Below are 18233 nucleotides of genomic sequence, written 5' to 3'. Positions count from 1 at the left end.
AGTGTTGACCTCACTGAAGGAAAGCAGCATCTGTTTGACCAGTATACAAACGGGGTAATTACCTCCTGTAATGATTCTGTGCGATCAAATAGAGCGGAGGCCTTAGAGATTAATGGACAGTGTTTTGGTTTAGTACTTGAGTCCCAAAAGCCAAGGGGCCTAATTTATCAAATGTAAGTAAACACAAGTCTGTGCATAAACCATGCATGGGATAAATTCCACCTAAATTGTGAGATTTACCAATATGAATGTTTGCTTAAGTGTGCATAAATGTATGCATGGCCYTCGTGCATGTGCCAAGTGGTGGAATAAGGGAACTACTTGTCAAGCATAGCATTAAGTAATAATTCTAAATCATTTATCGATTTCCAATGTGAATTCATACAACAACTTGACATGCTGTATAAATCGAACACATTGCATTTAACAATTAAAAATCCATATAAAGTACAGTAATTTGTTAAATGAGAGGTACGTGTGAAAGTTAACATTGAAATACTTTAGACTGAGAATGAGCGACTGCTCTGATTTGGCACACGCTACATTTCGCAGAGAGCGTGTTTTTTAGAGACCGATGTGGCTTTATCTGCAGAAAGTATAGATTTGCTCATCAGATATCATTTCCAAAAACGACCTTATAGGATTTTTGCGAGGATTTAAGACCTACTTTCAAAAGGCAAACTCATGCCCTTCCGCTGCACATCTAAGTGCTATCCCGCGCGGCTCAGTTGGCAGAGCACGGCACTTGCAACGCCAGGGTTGTGAGTTATATTCCCACCGGGGACCAGTACAAACAACATTGAAAATGTACACACACACTACTGGAAATCGCTCTGGATAAGAGCGTCTGCTAAAATGTCTATCCACCCTCGGGTATTTGACAATAGGCAAGCTCCTGCTGAAAAGTGCCTATCGGCATCTCACAGCCCTCGATGAGCCAATGTTTTGGATGCCGATGAGCCAATGTTTTGGATGCAATCATCAGTAAAACGAACAGTAACGCACCATTGCACAACAGGTTGAAGAAGTCAAGAGGGATTTATTTGCCATGATGCCATCAATAGGTTCCCAAATACGAACGGACCAATAGACGGCCCCCACATCGACATACAATCACCATCCCAAAACGATTTCAATTATGTGAACAGAAAACCCTTCCACTCTTTATGTGCAGGTGATAAGTTATGTGATGCGCAAAAGACGCTACTGAATGTGGTGGCAATGGTGAGGTGGAACGCATGACTAGTTCATTCTGCAGAACATCAACGTTGGGAGCTGTTGAGGATGGATGGCTTAATGGTGAGCGTTGTCTACTCATGTGAAGTATATTTCCATTGCTAAAGCAACTTCATTGTCCTAGTAGCGTCAACTGAGCTAGCCAAATAAAACCTTTTGGTTGTACTCAATCTCTGACACTAGCACCTCTATTTCAGTCTCTGAGTTTTTAGTATCTTTGTTTAGTTGCGCAATATCTACGCAATATTGATGAGGCCCCAGAAGGTTTAGGTGGGAGTGTAACGGATGTGAAATGGCTAGCTAGTTAGCGGGTACGCGCTAATAGCGTTTCAATCGGTTACGTCACTTGCTCTGAGACTTGAAGTAGGGTTTCCCCTTGCTCTGCAAGGGCCGCGGCCTTTGGGTAACGACGCTTCGTGGGTGTCAGTTGTTGATGTGTGCAGAGGGTCCCTGGTTCGCGCCCGCGTCGGGGCGAGGGGACGGTCTAAAGTTATACTGTTACAGGAGCAAGTACCCCAAAAGGTAAGGAACTGTTGATACACTGTTCTGAAACCCTCCAATGCTTTACTCTATTTTACCAACAGATGGCAGTACATCCACGGTAATGTAAACGAGGACTTCAGCGCCATGGGGAGATTCTCATACACTCACGGTAATGTAAACGAGGACTTCAGCGCCATGGGGAGATTCTCATTTTGAAAACCGTCCTCTCTTCGACTCCTCCATACTCTTCTCCGTGACCTGGAAGCCGATAAGTGGTCGAGTGGCCAAGGAGAGTATCAATTAGTAAGTAGGCGAACGCAGGTGTGTCCTCACCTCCTCCCACTGAGGAAGCAAATGCCCAGAGTCCATTGCAGAACAGTTTTGACATATGCCACATCCTCTTTGAATCGGCTGTTGTTTACTTGGGGGAGAAAAGTATTCACATATTTGAAAGGGATATGCTACTTATCCCTTTATCTATAAAATGTCTAACACAACTAGCTAAATGTCTTTTTACAACTATACATTTAATATGGGAGTCCACCCTTGTATACATAATTTGCATGATGCCACATGAGTGATGGAGTCTCATTTCAAACAAGTGCATTTGTTTCTATATTTTCCTTCCCCTCCTCTTCTCGGTTACCATTGACATTTTTCAAAAGGAGGCGAGGGTAGAACGGAGGAGTTGATCAAAACCAATTGAGAATCTCCCATAGATGGCTACAGTAAACTAGAGAGTTTGGCTTGGATTTAGTTTGAGATGTAAAATTGTAATAGTAATAAAAACATAGTTTAGAACTCAATGGTTTTACTTTGTTTCCTGGGAAAATACTTGGTCTGGGACAGGGAAACTAGCTTTCAGTGTTGCTTGAGAGGAACTCTAGTTAATAATTGACATGTGAACCGGATCAAGTGTTTTAACTAGACCATGGTGTGCGTTACCTAACAGGTATTCAACCCACATAGCTGGGGATCATATACCACTGTAAAGGACCTCAAGGTATGAACACACCCACGTACACACACACAGAGGACGCCTGCTACCAAGGACAAAGAGGGGATTCCCTTTGTGTGAAGAAAGATAGACTGTGTGAGTTAAGAATGTGTCTGGAATGTGTCTTTGAAGATTTAGACTACGCCACATGCCCCTGACCCATTCTGTTTCCAGGACACTGCGAATCAGAGAGCACGGCATTCTTCCACAGTTCTACCCCACTAACCTCTGTCTTATACCRACACACGCAATACATTCCTTTGGTACTCTTGATAACTGTATGCTCTGGTTTAGTGCACACCGTTACAATAGTTCCAAGTACCAGTAGATGCATGGAGTTGACTGTATTTGTATGACCAAAGTCAAATTGATCTGTGCCGGGGTGTATCCTCTAGATACATAGTATCCTCTATGGTATCCTCTAGATACATGCTATCCTCTAGATGGCAATGCTGCTACAGCTGATTGACTGAGGCAACAGTCATTGGTACATCCCAAGGTTCAAGTGAAAGGTCGTCCAACAAGCTTGGAACAATCTTCCCTTTAATGAGATGAATGAAGTTTAGATAGCAGTTAGTTTATGTCACTGAGCAGGTACACTCACACACAGCAGTGGAGCTGCAAGACCCACATTCCCAGCCCCAACAACAACACCTCCCCAATCAACAGCAGCAGATGTGTGTGTAATATAGCCCTTCTCCTGGGCATGTCACACTGGACAACTAATACACCACCAGCAGCTGCTAGTAACGCACTCGCACACCTGATCCATATCCAATGCTGATTGTCACAACATAAAGTATATTTCCAGTGCATTCTCCGTGTTATTGTTACTCAATCATCAAGCGTGGTGTGTGTGTGTGTGAGAAAGTGTGTTTACTACAATCTCAGCTGCGGCTCAAACGTGGGAACAGAGGACAAATTGCAGAAGTTCTGGCTGGGGGAGCAGTGTATGTCTGTGTGTGGGTTTGTGCATGAATGTGTGTGTAGGAGGATGTTATTCCCATGTTGTGCCAGAAATTGACTTCAGTAGTTTAACCCTATCCTAAATTATACCCTTACCGTAACCATTTGGAATGAGTGCCTAAACTTAACCCTTAACTTCGAAGTTTAACGTTTAGAGAAATGGAACGATACAGCGCAGCAGGAGCAACAAAAACGCTTCAAAAGTTGACATTTGAAGCAACTTCAAAATGTGGCGTTTGGAGAATGTGGATCAACATCTAATTCTGCAGTGAGACTTTGAGAGCTTGTTGCTCCATCACCTGAAGCTGCCAGTGACCCACAGGTTAGCAAGCCAGAGACCAGGGAGGGYAAACACACACACACACTGCTCTGATGCTTTCCAGACTCTCTCTCTCCCTTCCCGATTGCCTGGCACTCTCACCCCTTTCTCCCTCCCCCATCTCACTCTTACCACTCTTATCTGCCTCCACCTCCCTCTACCTCCACTCTGCGCTCTCGTACTACAGAAATATACACGTTCAATCAGTCTCTTTCTCTGCCTACCACTCCTTAATTCTTCTTTCTTTTTAAAATCAACTTCATCCAAGCAGCTTGCAGACGGAAGGCCATTGTAGACACACTGTATTACTCCTAGAAATTGTAATGGCTGATGGTCATTTAGTTAGCTGTATGAACCCTGTGATAAATGTCAATGTAAGTGCTATTATTCACTCTCCCTCACACTCCGCACCCAACCCCCCCCCCCCCCCCCCCGTACATAATCCGTAGTGGTGTATCCCTGAGTAATGTCTAAGGGTGTCTGGACTTTAAAACACCAGCCAGCACTAATGTCCCAGGGACAATCACAGCCACAACGCAAATAGCTGTCACTGTGTGTGTGTGTGCCCTGCTGTCTGATCATCATAACGAGGAATTTGTCATTAAAAGGAGACATTAAACACAAGGTAGTAAGGCTCAGACAGGCCACAGAGCAGAGTGCCCTAGCGGAGCACTTTCTGGAAGGAGAGAGGTAGACCACCATGTCTGGCATACAGACATAGCCTACACATATGCATTAATATACATATTGTATAGAAAGATAGAGAGAGAGACAGATGGACAGAGAGGATAGAGTGTGTATTTGTTGCTATGGTAACTGTTTGGGTGTAGTTGCTGGGTTGCTATGGTAACTGTTTGGGGGGCTCCAGTTCCAAACCATAAAGACATTTTGGTCGGTACTGAAACCAGCATGGCTTTCTTGGCTCTTAAACTAAGGTGGCTTTCACCGAACCAAGGTGCGTTTACCCCCTAAGTTCGGTTTGTTTGGACTGGTGTGAACACTCTATCTGCACTTGGAGCTCACTAAACAGCGCACCTTGGTTCACTCAGAAAGGGTGGTCCGATTCCATTCATATCATGGTGCCGTTTGTTGCTGGTGTGAAAGCAGTCCGGAAACAAACAGAGAAGGCGCTGCAGGCCTATTATTGGTGAAATGCACGCAGTAGCATACCATAACTTGATAGCCTATGAAACATTCTGTCAGTAGCAGCATATTTACACTGAGTGTACAAAACATTAAGAACACCTTCCTAATCTTGAGTTGCACCCCCCCCCTTTTGCCCTCAGAACAGCCTCAATTCGTCGGGGCATGGACTCTACAAGATGTCGAAGCGTTCCACAGGGATGCTGCCCCATGTTGACTCCAATGCTTGCCTCAGCTGTGTCTAGTTGGCTGGATGTCCTTTGGGTGGTGGACCATTCTTGATACACACAGGAAACTGTAGATTGTGAAAATCCCAGCAGTGTTGCAGTTCTTGACACAAACCGGTGCGCCAGACACCTACTACCATACCCCGTTCAAAGGCACTTAAATATTTTGTCTTGCCCATTTACCCTCTGAATGGCACACATACACAATCCATGTCTCAATTGTATCAAGGCTTACAAATCCTTCTTTAACCTGTCTTCTCCCCTTCTTCTACACTGATTGAAGTAGATTTAACAAGTGACATCAATAAGGGCTCAGAACTTTCACCTGGATTCACCTGGTTAGACTATGTCATGGAAAAAGCAGGTGTTCCTAATGTTTTGTACACTCAATGTATGAGCGCATCCGATGCAGATTAGAGGAGATGGGGCTATAGCCTATCAAGCCTACTCACATTGCATTTGGAGGGGCTATTGCGCGGCTTCCTCCTGCATGTTGTTGAAAGACCAAATTGAATGAAAGTAATATAACGTTTGTCACAAGTTATGCTTCCTGAAAGTCATAGATGGATTTAACATGAGCATTTTTCTCCAGTAAATAAATTACTTGCATAAACACGTGGATTTGTTTCGGCATTTTATTTTATTGGACATTTGGCAATATGAAACCAACTGGACCAAAAAAAAAATATATACAATGTAGGTAGGCCTAAAAAATAGGTCAGCGGCCGTGGCGTTGACGTACCAGGCTGTGATGCAGCCCGACAGTATGCTCTCGATGGTGCTCCTGTAGAACACTGTGAGGGCCCTCTGAGACAGGCCGAATTTCTTCAGTTGAAGAGTTGCTGTCATGCCTTCTTCACCATGGTTTCTGTATGGTTTTACCCTTTCAGCTCCTCTGAGATGTGTACGCCGACAAAGGTTTTGGCCGTCTCCTGTTAATGAGGATAGGGCGTGCCCAGTCTGGTTCCTCTTGAAGTCCACAATCAGCACTTTTATTTTGCTGATGTTGAGGGAGAGGATGTTTACCTGGCACCAGGCCGTTAAGAGTGCCTCCTCCTCTCTGTAGACCATCTCGTCGTGGGTAATCAGGCCTGCTACTGTCGTGTCATCATTGAACTTGATGATGGAGTTGGAACTGTGTGAGGCCATGCAGTCGTGGGTACAGGGAGTACAGGTGGGGACTGAGGACGCACCCTTGTGGGGCCCCCGTGGTGAAGATCAGTGTGGATGAGGTAATGTCCATGTGGAAAAGTACTGTAAATGATTATGTGTGTGTGCAAAATATATCAGATAACGAGGCCCAGTCCTGGTTACCTGGATCCACTGGTGAAGACAAATCAAGTCAAATCTTATTGTCAAGTACTTGCAGGCTTCTCACACAATGCAACGGTGACAAAAATGACATATTAATCAAATAAGTAACATAGGAAAGCAATCAAATAAGTGACATTGTAAATATATAAACTAAATCAAGTACAAGAGGCATGCAGATACAGTAAAATAAGATAGAAATGTAAATAATAAAACTAGAATATATAGTATGGCTAAGGACATTGTTTACCCATGTGCATAGTGAGTGGAATAAGTATAGTGCAGTTGCAGCATAGAATGATATGAAAGTATATACAGTGCATTCGTAAAGTATTCAGACCCCTTTCCCTTTTCCACATTTTGTTACGTTACAGCCTTATTCTAAAATTGAATACATTATTTGTTTTACTCATCAATCTACATAATACCCAATAATGACAAAGCGAAAACAGGTTGTTAGAATATTATGCAAATGTCAAAACAAAACAAAAAGAAATACATTACATAAGCATTCAAACCTTTTGCTATGAGACTCGAAATTAAGGTCAGATGCATCCTGTTCCATTGATCATCTTTGAGATGTTTCTACAACTTGATTGGATTCCACCTGTGGTAAACTCAATTGATTGGCCATGATTTGGAAAGGCACACACCTGTCTATATAAGGTCGTACAGTTGACAGTGCAGAGTAAAATACCAAGCCATGAGGTCGAAGGAATTATCCGTAGAGCTCCGAGACAGGATTATGTCGAGGCACAGATCAGGGGAAGGGTACCAAAACATTTCTGCAGTATTGAAGGTCCCCAAGAACCACAGTGGACAAAGAAGTTTGGAACCACCAAGACTCTTCCTAGAGCTGGCCGCCCGACCTGACTGAGCAATCGGGGGAACCCGATGGTCACTCTGACAGAGCTCCAGAGTTCCTCTGTGGAGATGGGAGAACCTTCCAGAAGGACAACCATCTCTGCAACACTCCACCAATCAGGACTTTATGTTAGAGTGGCCAGACGGAAGCCACTCCTCAGTAAAAGGCACACGACAGCCCGCTTGGAGTTTGCCAAAAGGCACCTAAAGGACTCTCATACCATGACAAACAAGATTCTTTGGTCTGATGAAACCAAGATTGAACTCTTTAGCCTGAATGCCAAGCATCACATCTGGAGGAAACCTGGCACCATCCCTACTCTGAAGCATGGTGGTGGCAGCATCATGCTGTGGGGATGTTTTTCAGCAGTAGGGACTGGGAGAATAGTCAGGATGGAGGGAAAGATGAAGGGAGTAAAGTACAGAGAGATCCTTGATGAAAACCTGCTCCAGTGCACTCAGGACCTCAGACTGGGTCAAAAGTTCACCTTCCAACAGGACAACGACCCTAAGCACACAGCCAAGACAAAGTAGGAGTGGCTTCGGAACAAGTCTCTGAATGTCTTTGAGTGGCGGCGCAGCCAGAGCCCGGACTTGAACCCAATCTAACATCTCTGGAGAGATCTGAAAATAGCTGTGCAGCGATGCTCCCCATCCACCCTGACAGAGCTTGACAGGATCTGCAGAGAAGACTGGGAGAAACTCCCCAAATACAGGTGTGCTAAGCTTGTAGCGTCATACCCAAGAAGACTCAAGGCTGTAATCGCTGCCAAATGTATTTCAACAAAGTACTGAGTAAAGGGTCTAAATACTTATGTAAATTAGATATTTCCGTTTTTTWAAATTTAATTTTCAAACATTTCTAAAAACCTGTTTGCTTTGTCATTATGGGGTATTGTGTGTAGATTGATGAGATAAAAAAAAACTATTTAGTCAATTTTAGAATAAGGCTGTAACGTGAACAAAATGTGGAACAAGTCAAGGGGTCTGAATACTTTCTGAATTCACTTTACATTTGTAGTGCAGTATGGGGACATGACTATTGCATTGTTCTGGTAGACAAAAGGGATTTCAGTGTTTGCAAAATATGAATAAATGGTAATTGTGTGGTAGGGTGTAGTAGTCAGCCCAGGATTCAGCTGTTCGAACAGTTTTGTGGTTTGGCTTTGAGACAGGTGGACCGAGACTTGATGTTGACCCTCACTGCAGCGGATCCCTCTCCGCTGTGCGCCCTCGCCTCCCGCCTTCACAATCGGAGGCCCCTTTCAAGTAACTGGTGACCTGAATCTTGACCCCCTCATCCGCAGCATCCCGGGATGCAGGCTTCTTCTGAATGGCTCCTATACACAAAGAACATTGAGTTACATTTGACATTACACATGAGTTTAAGAATTTACTTAAAAGTAGAGAAAACAAGTCAAATATTTAATAATATCGAAAGTTACTGTGATGCATGGTCTTCAGAAACAAGTCCCTGAAACAGGCCTTGGTTGTGCGACGGCAAGACGGTTTGACAGAATGCAAGGTAGCATCCACCACACTGTCGACTTTAGGTCCTTGGCACCCATTACAGACAGAAACCCAAGCTACAAAATGCAAGAGTATTAGAAATGACACACTATGTTAACATATTTCCCACCCCAATATTTTATAAACATTTATTATGACATTCTGTAAAGACCGATGGCAGATATTTCCAATAAGTATTTACATTTAAGTTGGTAACAGTTCTTATCTTCATGTCTGCAGCCCAAACTTGGTACCATTGGCCTGTTGTTGTGCCTGGTCGTCACTAGTTAACACGGGCAGAAATTCATACGCCCTGTCTATTTTTACAATTTCTCTAATTAAAATGTGATTTAAAAAAAGCTATTTTTTGAAATCTTACAATATATCCAACATTTTGAKTTTGTGGCAGTGGTAACTAGTGGAAACCATTTGTGTCTGTTGTTCACATGTGTATCTACCCTCTCATTGGCTAGATTGGTCCCACCTGATCTTGCCTCCTCCCGACTGCCTTCCATTTTTTAATACGCTTATTTTCATTGTTAGAGCGGACACTAAAGTATCTGGTTAATATAATGGATAATCTGTGGCTAAGTGAAGGTAATGTTGCATACRTCCATGGCTATCACATCCACATAGTGCTGTGGTGAATACAATACTAGGGCTGGCCATTGCTCTTCTTGAAAGGCACACCAGATTAGCTACATGAATAAAGGGCCTTTTTTCTCCTCTGAATGTAGCTACATATAACATTACTCAATGTTGTTAGCTAGCAAACCATCTAACGTTAGCAAGCTAGCTAGCTAAGTAACTTGGCTAGCAAGGGCACAATCAGATAGCAAACTAGCCAACTTGGTAACTACAGACTAAGCCCTGTCTAAAACGGAGGGGTGTCATTTAGCTATTTGATTTTGAATTTTAAGACCCTTTGAAGTATAAAAACATTCTTCCATACATTTTTTCAACTGGTACCGGGGGACCTTCAGACAAGTCTTGTGAGGCCTGTGGGCGTCCTAGAGAAAAACATGTACGTGTTCGGGAGAGTCTCACCTTTCCACGGAGGGCTCATATTAGTGTGTAGCCAAAACTGTTCAGACAATACAGACAGAAGTTGGCAGTTCGGCTTTACCGACTACAGACAAGTCCCATTTTTGGGATGTCTCATGGTCTGACAAACACCACTCTAGCTCTGTCACCTTTTTCACTGCAGATGCAAAAGTGCGACATCGGCGAATGCGGTGGATTGAGATCCATCCAATGCAAAACCCCCCGATATCTCTAGCTTAAACTGACAGATTTTGATGGGGATTTCTTTATTATGCTAATTACATTTTCAAGGGGGTGTGGACATCGATTATAGTTTTTTTTTTAAGCATTTACCATCATGTTTCTCCTGTTTTCAAGATTTTGTTTTCTAGTCTTCCTGGTTCTGACCTTTCTACCTGTCCTGACCCCGAGCCTGCCTGCCATCCTGTGCCTGCCTGCCGTTCTATACCTGCCTGACTCTGACCTGGTTTACGAAACTTTGCCTGCCCTCGACCTGCCTTTTGCCTGCCCCTTTGTCATATTAAATATGCTGAGAATCTAACTATCCGCCTTCTGTGCCTTCATCTGGGTCATATCCTGAGTTGTGATAACAGCCTGAATTCAAAATGGATTAAATATGTTTTTTTTCTGACCCATCAACCCACAATACCCCATAATGACAAAGTGAAAACGTGCTTTTATAGATTTTTGGAAATGTTTTGAAAATGAAATACAGAAAGTATTTACACCTCTGAGTCAAAACGTTGTACAACTTTGGCAGTGATTACAGCTGAGTCTTTCTGGGYAAGTCTTTAAGAGCTTCCACACCTGGATTGTGCTACATTTGCACATTTATTAATTTCAAAATTCTTTAAGCTCTGTCAAATTGGTTGCTGATCATTGCTGGACAACCATTTTCAGGTCTTGCCATAGATTTTCAAGTACTGTAACTAGACCACTCAGAAACATTCACTGTCTTCTTGGTAAGCAACTCCAGTGTAGATTTGGCCTTGTGTTTTAAGTTATTCTCCTGTTGAAAAGTGAATTAATCTCCCAGTGTCTGGTGGAAAACAGACTGGACCAGGTTCTCCTCTAGGATTTTGACTGGGCTTAGCTCCATTCCGTTTCTTTTTTATCCTGAAAAACTCACCAGTCCTTAATGATTACAAGCATACCCATAACATGATGCAATCACCACTATGCTTGAAAATATGGAGAGTGGTACTCAGTAATGTGTGGTATTGGACTTGTCCCCAACATAACACTTTGTATTCAGGACAAAAAGTGAGTTGCTTTGCCACTTTTTTTTTGCAGTATCACTTTAGTGCCTTGTTGCAAATAGGATGCATGTTTTGGAATATTTTTAGGCTTGCCATAGCAAAAGGGTTGAATACTTATTGACTGAAGACATTTCAGCTTTTCATTTGTAATACATTTTTTAACATTTCTAAAAACAGCATTTCACCTTGACATTTTGCGGTATTGTGTATAGGCCAGTGCCAAAATAACTCAATTAAATATATTTAAAATTCAGGCTATAACACAACAAAATATGGAAAAAGTCAAGGGGTGTGAATACTTTCTGAAGACACTGTAGCAGCTAGCAACAGCCGAGTTCAAGTTTAGCTAACGTTAGCAAACATCTAATGTTAGCAAGCTAGCTAGACAAGTAACGTTAACAAACTAGGCTAGCTAGCTAAGAACTAATGATATTTCAGTTAGATTGTGGAGCAAGCTGTAATATTATTTACATTTTACATTTAAGTCATTTAGCAGACGCTCTTATCCAGAGCGACTTACAAGTTGGTGCATTCACCTTATGATATCCAGTGGAAACAACACTTTACAATAGTGCATCTAATCTTTTAAGGGGGGGGGGGTTAGAAGGATTACTTTATCCTATCCTAGGTATTCCTTAAAGAGGTGGTGTTTCAGGTGTTTCCGGAAGGTGGTGATTGACTCCGCTGACCTGGCGTCGTGGGGGAGTTTGTTCCACATTGGGGTGCAGAGCAGCGAACAGTTTTGACTGGGCTGAGCGGGAGCTGTACTTCCTCAGAGGTAGGGAGGCGAGCAGGCCAGAGGTGGATGAACGCAGTGCCCTTGTTTGGGTGTAGGGCCTGATCAGAGCCTGAAGGTACGGAGGTGCCGTTCCCTCACAGCTCCGTAGGCAAGCACCATGGTCTTGTAGCGGATGCGAGCTTCAACTGGAAGCCAGTGGAGAGAGCGGAGGAGCGGGGTGACGTGAGAGAACTTGGGAAGGTTGAACACCAGACGGGCTGCGGCGTTCTGGATGAGTTGTAGGGGTTTAATGGCACAGGCAGGGAGCCAGCAACAGCGAGTTGCAGTAGTCCAGACGGGAGATGACAAGTGCTGGATTAGGATGCGCCGCTCTCTGTGTGAGGCAGGGTCGTACTCTGCGAATGTTGTAGAGCATGAACCTACAGGACGGGTCACCGCTTGATGTTGTTGAGAACGACAGCGTGTTGTCCAGGATCACGCCAAGGTTCTTAGCATCTGGGAGGAGGACAATGGAGTTGTCAACCGTGATGGCGAGATCATGGAACGGGCAGTGCTTCCCGGGAGGAAGAGCAGCTCCGTCTTGCGCGAGGTTCAGCTTGAGGTGGTGATCCGTCATCCACACTGATATGTCTGCCAGACATGCAGAGATGCATTCGCCACCTGGTTATCAGAAGGGGAAAGAGAAGATTAATTGTGTGTCGTCTGCATGCAATGATAGGAGAGACCATGTGAGGATATGACAGAGCCAAGTGACTTGGTGTATAGCGAGAATAGGAGAGGGCCTAGAACAGAGCCTGGGGGACACAGTGGTGAGAGCACGTGGTGCGGAGACAGATTCTCGCCACGCCCCCTGGTAGGAGCGACCTGTCAGGTAGGACGCAATCCAAGCGTGGGCGCGCGGAGATGCCAACTCGGAGAGGGTGAAGAGGAGGATCTGATGGTTCACTGTATCAAAGGCAGCCGATAGGTCTAGAAGGATGAGAGCAGAGGAGAGAGAGTTAGCTTAAGCAGTGCGGAGCGCCTCCGTGACACAGAGAAGAGCAGTCTCAGTTGAATGACTATTCTTGAAACCTGACTGATTTGGATCAAGAAGGTCATTCTGAGAGAGATAGCAGGAGAGCTGGCCAAGGCGGCAGGTTCAAGAGTTTTGGAGAGAAAAGAAAGAAGGGATACTGGTCTGTAGTTGTTGACATCGGAGGATCGAGTGTAGGTTTTTTCAGCAGGGGTGCAATCTCGCTCTCTTGAAGGCGGAAGGGCGTAGCCAGCGGTCAAGGATGAGTTGATGGCGAGGTGAGGTAAGGGAGAAGGTCTCCGGAAATGGCTGGAGAAGAGAGGAGGGGATAGGGTCAAGCGGGCAGGTTGTTGGCGGCCGGCGTCACAAGACGCGAGATTTCATCTGGAGAGAGAGGGGAGAAAGAGGTCAAAGCACAGGGTAGGGAGTGTGAGCAGAACCAGCGGTGTCGTTTGACTTAGCAAACGAGGATCGGATGTCGTGACCTTCTTTTCAAAATGGTTGACAAAGTCATCCGCAGAGAGGGAGGAGGAGGGGGGAGGGGAGAGAATTCAGGAGGGGAGAAGGTGGCAAAGGCTTCCTAGGGTTAGAGGCAGATGCTTGGAATTTAGAGTGGTAGAAAGTGGCTTTAGCAGCAGAGACAGAAGAGGAGAATGTAGAGAGGAGGGAGTGAAAGGATGCCAGGTCCGCAGGGAGGCGAGTTTTCCCCATTTCGCTCGGCTGCCCGGAGCCCTGTTCTGTGAGCTCGCAATGAGTCGTCGAGCCACGGAGCAGGAGGGAGGACCGAGCCGGCTGGAGATAGGGGACTGAGGTTAAGGATGCAGAAGGGGAGGAGAGGAGGGTTGAGGAGGCAGAATCAGGAGATAGGTTGGAGAAGGTTTGAGCAGAGGGAAGAGATGATAGGATGGAAGAGGAGAGAGTAGCGGGGGAGAGAGAGCGAAGGTTGGGACGGCGCGATACCATCCGAGTAGGGGCAGTGTGGGAAGTGTTGGATGAGAGCGAGAGGGAAAAGGATACAAGGTAGTGGTCGGAGACTTGGAGGGGAGTTGAATGAGATTAGTGGAAGAACAGCATCTAGTAAAGATGAGGTCAAGCGTATTGCCTGCCTTGTGAGTAGGGGGGAAGGTGAGAGGGTGAGGTCAAAAGAGGAGAGGAGTGGAAAGAAGGAGGCAGAGAGGAATGAGTCAAAGGTAGACGTGGGGAGGTTAAAGTCACCAGAACTGTGAGAGGTGAGCCATCCTCAGGAAAGGAACTTATCAAGGCGTCAAGCTCATTGATGAACTCTCCAAGGGAACCTGGGGGGCGATAAATGATAAGGATGTTAAGCTTGAAAGGGCTGGTAACTGTGACAGCATGGAATTCAAAGGAGGCGATAGAACAGATGGGTCAGGGGAGAGAGAGAGAATGTCCACTTGGGAGAGATGAGGATCCAGTGCACACCGCTGAAGAAGCTCTCGGGGTGTGCGAGAACACGTGGGCAGACGAGGAGAGAGCAGTAGGAGTAGCAGTGTTATCTGTGGTAATCCATGTTTCCGTCAGTGCCAAGAAGTCGAGGGACTGGAGGGAAGCATAGGCTGAGATGAACTCTGCCTTGTTGGCCGCAGATCGGCAGTTCCAGAGGCTGCCGGAGACCTGGAACTCCACGTGGGTCGTGCGCGCTGGGACCACCAGGTTAGAGTGGCGGCGGCCACGCGGTGTGAAGCGTTTGTATGGTCTGTGCAGAGATATTATCCCAATAAATCTACTGAACCCGGTCACACAAGTTGCGAAAACAAACCAAGTCCTAGTGATTRACAACAAGAACACACTACAGCCACTTGGCAAATGCAAGATTAAACTGAGAAATCCACGAAACAAGATACTGTACCGTCTAGAGTTTATGGTGGTTGATGAGGGCTCTACAGTGCCAATACTAGGCAGTATGGAGTTCAGGCCACGAACCTAGTGAAAGTGTAGTTTGTGAACATTCTTGCTGTGCATGGATAGCATTGCAACAGCGGGTATGGACACAGAGGGTCAATGGACTATGGAGAACAAAAAGAGATGCCCGGAGCCAGTGAAACTACTTAAAAGAAGAGTTCCAGTCACAATTATGAAGCAGCTGAAAGAAAAACAGAGCAGCCTTCAGGTCAGACGTATTATTACACCTGTGGAAAAGCACCAACTGGATAAGCAGCCTTGTGATCGTAAAGAAACCATAAGGTAAGGTGAGAATATGTGTAGACCCCAGACCACTGAACAAAGCACTAAAGAGAAGTCACTTTCCTCTACCAACAATAAATGGCATCTTACCAGAACTGTATTTATAGTGTGTGATGTCAAGAATGGTTTCTGGCACGTCCAGTTTGAAGAAGAGTTAAGCTATCTGACCACCTTCTCTACACCGTGTGACAGACACAGATGGTCAAAGATGCTCATGGGGATTAGCCCAACACCTGACATTTTCCAAAGGAAATTGAGCCAAGCGCTCAAGGGCTTACATGGAATACACATCATCGCATATGATATTTTTATTACGGGAGAGGGTGATATGCTGGAGATAGTGAACAGAGACCATAGCGAGAAACCGAGGGCATTCCTGAACAGATGCAGTGAAAAGAACATCAAGCTGAACGCAGACAAGTTCTGCCTGAGAAGAAAATAAGTTCAATACCTTGGGCACCTACTGACATCAGAAAGACTGAAAATCGTCCTGGAGAAAGTTGGAGTGTTATGAGAGATGCCAAGACCGACGGATGTGAAAGGAGTACAACGACTACTCGGAATGGTGACCGATCTGACAACTGTGTGTTACTGAGACAACTGACGCAAAAATAAAATCCTTGGGACTGAACTGAGATGCACAAACAGGTGTTCCTCAAGATCAAAGACACCATTGCCAAAGCACCAGTACTGTAGTGCTATGACCCTGAAGATGAACTGACACTACAGTGCCACGCCTCAGAGACAGAACTAGATGCTACCCTGATGCAAGGTGGGAAACCTATTGCATTTGGGAGTCGAGCACTGACACAAACAGAGAGGGGCTACGACCGAATAGAAATAAAATGTTTGGRAATTGTTTTCGGCATGGAGAAATTCCATCAGTATTCTTATGACCGGAGAGTGAGTGTACATGAGAGAGAACCTTTGCTCAGCACACCAAAGAGACTTCAAGGAATGTTTCTCAGACTACATAAATATGACATTGAGATTACATTGCTTGCCGATACTCTGAGCAGAACATACTTACCAGAAAGTACCACTGAAGGATCAGTTGAAGATGAAATCGAGAGCATTAATATGGTCTAATAACCAAACATATCAGAGGCTCAAAGCTGTTTACTCTGAAACAGCAAAAGACAAGAAAATGCAGACACTGATACAGACCATTCAGTCGGAATGGCCAAATAAGATCGATGCACTAAACAATGTCATACACTACTACTCGTTTCAAGATGAACTAAGTATGCAAGTTGGAATCATATTCAGAGGAGAAAGAGCAGTTATTCCAGACACATTTGGAGGTGAAATAACTAAGCTGATTCACTCGTCTCACATTGGGATTGAAGGATGTTTCAGGAGGGCAAGAGAATGTGTATACTGGCAAGGCATGAACGAACAGGTTAAGACATTCTTAGAAAAATGCGACATCTGCAGGTCTAGGGACACAAAACAACAAAAGGAGACCACATGAGCTGCCTAGCCGACCATGAGAAAAGGTAGGCAGAGACCTGTTACCTTTGACAACAGAGATTATCTGATTACAGTGGATTACTTTTCTAACTTCTGGGAACTTTACTACCTAACTGACTGATCAAGTCCACCACCTTGATCCGCAAGCTTAAATCACACTTTGCAAGGCAAGGGATACCAGACGTCTGTTTCTCTGATAATGGACCTTAGTTCGCTGAATTTTTTGCGAGGAATACTACGGGAATTCGAACACAAGACCTCGTCACCTGGTTACCCTCAAAGTAATGGGAAAGCAGAATCCAAAACATCTGATGCGGAAAGCCAAAACAGAGACAAAGACCCTTACTTGGCTATACTGGACCATCGCAATACACCTTCACAAGGAAAGAACGTGAGCCCAGCTCAAAGACTGCTGAGTAAGAGAACTCAAACTCTTCTACCCATAAGAGATTGTTTTATCTCTGGTTGTAGAAGACTAACAAGCCAAGGACCGATAGAAAACGAACAAAAAAAAGTAACCTACTATGACAGATGCTAAGGACATGGGAACATTAAGAGAAGGTGAAAGTGTTAGAATCCAACCTGTAGAACACATTCTGGAGAAAAGCAACAGGGCTGAAATCTGTGGATGACAGATCATACCAAGTTCAATTTGACACTGGAGGTATTCTGAGGAGGAATCGTCACCATCTCAGTGGGGATCATAACCCAACCACAGAGCAAAGTCAACCTGGGACTGTAGGGACAAACAGAGACTGTTTCGACTCCAGATAGTGCTACTGATGACACACAACATGCAGGTGATACACAAAAAACCGAAAGACTTGGAAAACAAAACAGACAGAAAAGTCACTGTCAATAATAAAACAAAGGGAATAGAAAAGTGACAGCTGTTTTGTTTTATGTCATTGGAAGTGAATATATAATTTTTCAGTATTAATTGAGTAATTCTGACAGTTTTGTGACACACTATACAGTTGTGTGATTATGCTATTATGGTAGGATTTCACACTTTCACACAAAATGAAGGATGTAACAGTAGAATTGTTATGTGTTGCAGTGGGGACACTGTGTGTAACACTCGTTCATGCCATGATCAACACTTTTCTTCAAGTGTGTCAGGCGGTTTAGGGATTGGCATTTATTGCTAGACAGGAACTATTTGTATTGCCTCAAAAAAATAGTATATTAAATCAATGGAATAAATGTAGGCTATCATTAATCTACTTAAACTGTAAATGATTAGGTGTATCACTTTATGTGTCATTTTCAGTTGTTGTAAATGCATTATGTCCACGTGTGGTTGTATTGTGTTTTAAAATTAGCAAATAAATCTAATCAATTTAAAGTCATAACAAATATAAGGTATTTATAGAAACAACAAAAACAGCTGTGGTTAGCTGGAAGAAGACATGTTCAATTTGAGATGACAGAAATTGCTTGCTATTG

The sequence above is a fragment of the Salvelinus sp. IW2-2015 genome, linkage group LG13 (genome assembly GCF_002910315.2).
Source record: "Salvelinus sp. IW2-2015 linkage group LG13, ASM291031v2, whole genome shotgun sequence".
Taxonomy (NCBI): Eukaryota; Metazoa; Chordata; class Actinopteri; order Salmoniformes; family Salmonidae; genus Salvelinus; species Salvelinus sp. IW2-2015.
The sequence above is the reverse complement of the archived record's forward strand: the minus strand, read 5'-3'. Positions refer to the sequence as shown.